General features: G+C 41.4%; 1 non-coding gene across 1 annotated transcript; it reads right to left on the bottom strand.

Moving 5' to 3' along the window:
* Positions 1 to 518: 518 nt before the first annotated feature.
* Positions 519 to 681, bottom strand: LOC142443824 (U1 spliceosomal RNA). Its single transcript, XR_012783569.1, has one exon. It is a non-coding gene; the product is annotated as a U1 spliceosomal RNA (small nuclear RNA).
* Between the last annotated feature and the right edge of the window lie 4,117 nt (positions 682 to 4,798).

Raw genomic sequence — 4,798 nt, forward strand, 5'->3', positions numbered from 1 at the left:
TCGAGCAAGTAAAGCTGAGTGCGTTTGTGTCAAATGCTGGCTTGTGGAAGGAGGTGCCTCTGGGTTCTTAATCCCGGATACTGGGCTTGCTGATAGAAGGAGCTTGCGCTGAGTGCCTTCTGGGTGAGGTTTACAGTGACATCGTGTGTCACCGTGGACATTTTCATCAGCCCAGGAGGAACTTTGCAGCAAGTCCTGATTTTAAAAAAACAAACTATCATGAGCATTTCTCCCTGGCATAACATTGTTAACTTCCTTAGTATGAACTCTTTACTCGTGATTTTGTCTGTGGGTTCCATGTAGCCACCATAAGATGTCAGATCCAGAGATGCAAACTGCTGTTGTCAGGGGCCGTTGAGTTGGTGCTGACTCATGCTGACTTAGGTACAGCAGGAGGAAACATTGCCACGTCCTGCCTCTCCTAGTCACCTTTGTTCTCAGCCAGTTTTGCAGTCATAGAGTCAATCCATCTTGTTGAGGAGCTTCCTCATTTTTTCTCTCTCTTTTTAATTTTTTTTCAGGGGAGAGCGCGAACGCAGTCCCCCACTACCGCAAATTACGCAGCCGAGCCTCCCACCTTTGGGGAAATCACAGGGGTCAGCCCATCCGGAGTGCAATGGGCAAGCCTCGCCCTGGGCAAGGCGCCTTCGTGATCATGGTGTCTCCCCACCAGGTAAGTATAAGAGCTTTCTCCTTCTTGCTGCACCTCTACTTCTCTACCAATCAGGGACTGATCTCTCCAGGCAACATGCCCAAAGGACATGAAATGAAGTTTTGCCATCCTTCACTTTAAGGAGCTGCTGGCCATATTTATTTGAAGTCAGTTTTGCTTGTTGTTTTGGCAGTCCATAATATTTTCAATATTATTTGCTGGAACCATAATTCCAATGCATTAATTATTCTTCAGACATCCTTATTCAATGTCCAGCTTTCACATGTATATGAGGCAATTGAAAGTAACCATGGCTTGGAGCAAGCACACCTTAGTCCTCAAAGTAACTTATTTGAATTTTTAACACTTTTAACACTTTAAAGACTTCGTAGAGCAGGCTTACCCAATACAATGTGTCCTTTGACCTCTTGACTGCTGTGGGCATGAGCACTGACAGCGAATCCAAGCAACAAAGTCCTGGAGAATTCAATCTTTTCTATGTTTATCATGAGGGGTAATATATAGAACATTAATTAACCACAGAATTATCTGATTCCCATTTCCCAATACTAATCGACTTGATGTCAATAATGCCCGGCATATCTATATCTATACATTCCTCTTCATTTTGATGCCTTCCACTTTTCCTAGATTTGAAGTCCATACATTCCACATTCTGATTATCAGTGGATGTTTGAAGTCCTTTCTTTTCATCATTACTTATGCTCCATCAGTGAGTGAAGGTCCTGAAACCCTAATTCACCCATATTTTTAAGGTTGACACCAATGTGAGAAGACACCTTCCGTCCTGAAGGATGGCTTTTCCAGCACCATCTCTCATAGTGTTTGGCTATTCTTCAGGAAGTTTTTAGTTACGAATCTCTCAGAAGTGGACAGCCTCGTCCTTCTTTGTAGTCTAATCTTAGCCTGGAATGCCTGCTGAAATCTGTTCACCTTGATAAAGCCCTTGAAAAGTATCTAGTATCACAACAACACAAGCTACTAGTGAAGTGACAAACAAGGGGTGGGACACACCTTTACGGAGAGTTCCATAATGATTTATGAATAGGGACCCATCAATGTGGTGAAGAATACCGTATGATACTGTAGGCACTTTAAGTATCACATTTCCAATTTTAAATAAGGGCAATCCACTGCTTTCTATTCTAAGACAATAATTATATTATAAATGTGATAAATCATGGAGATAATGGTGGTGTTTAATATTCTCTGTGAAGAAAGCCCTGGGTTTGTCCAGCAGGGTTAATGGAGATGGTGTCTCCCAGCGCCATAATTCATGGTTATCCCTTACCCTCTTCTTTCTGTGGATGGAGCAGACCAGACTTGCCACACTGCCTCGAATGGGCAAGTCCTTGTATGTGCAGATTCACCCCTTGTGGGGAAAAATACCAGCTCCCCACAGCTAATCATGGGTTCTATAGGTGCAATTGTACGGTTTAGGTATGTAAATATTATAATAAAGTCAGAGAGCATTAAAGATAGAAGAGATATTGAACTAATGGAGTCAGATACATTTCATGGTAGCATGCTCACCTCAGCCCCGTTTGGTGGTCCACATGGAGAGAGAGGGAGGGGGAAGAGGACAAGGGGAAAGGGAATAGAGGAGCAAGGACAGAAGAGGAGAGGGAGCCAAGAAGAGGCCAAGAGGGGAACCCGAGAGAGCTCTTTATTGCTAGCCAAGCCCTATATACCTTTGGGAGGAGTGCAAGCCCACTAATTACAGGTAAAGACATACGTCACAGGAAGGGCTGCACTGTAGGTTATGCAGCAATGAGAGGGGGACACTCTAGGGCTATACACACAGTAGGAAGAGGAGGAATCAGGGGCACATATGTGACAAGATGGGCAGATCCTAGATTCAGGATGGCAGCCTAACTATGGATGTCACTGAGCTGGTTTGACCTGATCTCTGGCCCACCATAGAAACCATTATCAGTAGAGTGTAAACCCCACCTACAGGAACCAAGCTTATGGTCCCAAGCCTTTAGGGAGAGGTAGCCCATTGTCCTTAACAGCAGGGGCAGGGAGGTCTATGGAGGGGTATAGTGAGGGTGGGGGTGGGGGACCTACCTGTGGCTAAACCAGAGAGTTGTCTGGCAACAGACTGTCTTCAGGGAGGATAGCTCTGAGCATCTGAACTCCCACCATATGCTGGCAAAAGACCTCCAATGTTTGCCTGGTATTTGGGGGGACAATGCTGGGGAAAGTCTCTTTGTAAAGGATGAGATAGACCTTTCCACCAAATGGCCGGCACCATGCCTTCCTCTGGGCGGGTAGGTGACAGCATGAGGGGGTAGGGGTTGCGGGGTATTTTACTAAGGTCATCTTGTTACACTAAGGATGGGAGATGGAAAGGGTGGAGAGTGGTTATGAGGTGTGACATTAGGCAATAGGTTACCGCAGCCCTTTCCCCTGTGGCACTGGCATGTTCACAGCCACCCCTGATGCTGGTGCCATTTTATCAATTCCTCTGATGGTGGGAGGGAGCACTAAGTGCACCCCACACCTACTGATCTGACTCGGTTTGTATACAATAAAATGAGCGGTGGCCAAGTGAGAGGTACGTAATTTTTGTTATATATCAGCTTTACCATGGTTGCTTCAGGATTTGAAATGTGACCTGATGACAGACACAAAGACAAGACTGAGCAGACTTTTATTCTGTGCCCAAAGTCTATCAAGTAATGATTGATTGCGCTGGGAATGTAGGGATTGTGTAATGTTACAAAGGGAAGGTTAAAAAAATTAAGCCATGGCTATGTAACCAATATCCTACGATGATTCCTATCCACAAGATGTGCACCTGCTGCATTTCTATCACAAGAGAGAAAGCAAATAGTCCCTATGCGAAGTATCACATATATCGACTGAAACAGCAAAGTATAATTTATAACACAATAATGCTCGGCCAAGGAAAAGACATATTTAACCTGTGATTTACACAATAAGAATCAAAACAACAAAGAAAGCATTCTAAAGCAAAAAAAACACAAAAATATTTTCATTGGGTTGATATTAACCAAGGTCGCCTCATGTATATCAGAAATCAACCATGGTCCATAGAGTTTTCAATTAAGGATTATTTTTGAAGCATATCACCATACCTCTCTCTGTGATGCCACTTGGTGAACTGAAATCTTAATTTCTCTTTTAGCAGTTGGAATATATGTAAATATTTATATATTATATATGTGTGGATATATATACTTGTGTATATATATATACACTATATATGTATGTGTGGATATATATATATATATATATATATATATATACACACTAACCTGAGACAGAGAGAGAGAATTATATCCTAAAAGAGTATCTTACAAGGGAATCATGTTAACATGAGATTTCACAGTGGCAATATAGAACAAGAAGACAATGTATTAAAACATTAATCCTTGAACATTATATCAAATCTAATGTTCAAGAAAAGCACAATGTATGTATTTAATCTAGCTCAAAGGCACCACAGCTTCATAATTGAATAGACCTGTCCTATCATTTTGTCAATGGTGCACATCTTTGCAGAGGAACCTGCGATGCCATTCTCCTGCCCAACGTCTGCTAAGCAGCCAAACTCTTCATCCTCTGTGCCTTCAGGACTGCTTAGTGAAACTACAGGGAAAAATAATTAAAGCTCTTTTCATGTAGGGAGAGTTAGACATTTTTCCAAACGTAGAATCTCTCTAAATATATCTATGGGCTAAAATTGAACAAGAAGGGGATTGTGACATACGAGAAGCAAGAGAGGTGACTGCTGGTCCTCTATATGGCACCATTTTGGGGGTAAAAAACAAAGTGTCAGAATTAATCCGAAGAAAAATATAAATGTGGGGTGAACAAAAATACATTTATAGCAATTTTTAAAAAATAAAAGCAAGCCTTTGATAAAATACTAAGCCCATATAATTTTATTGATGAATTTCCTCAATTTTTATGACTGCATAAGCACTAAATAATATATGTGTTTTCAGCTCCTGGTAAAAGATGATGTAACATGCATTAATGAAAAGCATCACCTCATGTAAACTAGATAGAAGTGAAAATAATTTATTGCCTAATTTTTCTTAAACTCAATGATTTTAAAAAAAGTTAAAGAAAATCCATACTGAATTAGGTAAG

Source organism: Tenrec ecaudatus, chromosome 3, assembly GCF_050624435.1.
Source record: "Tenrec ecaudatus isolate mTenEca1 chromosome 3, mTenEca1.hap1, whole genome shotgun sequence".
NCBI classification, from domain to species: Eukaryota; Metazoa; Chordata; class Mammalia; order Afrosoricida; family Tenrecidae; genus Tenrec; species Tenrec ecaudatus.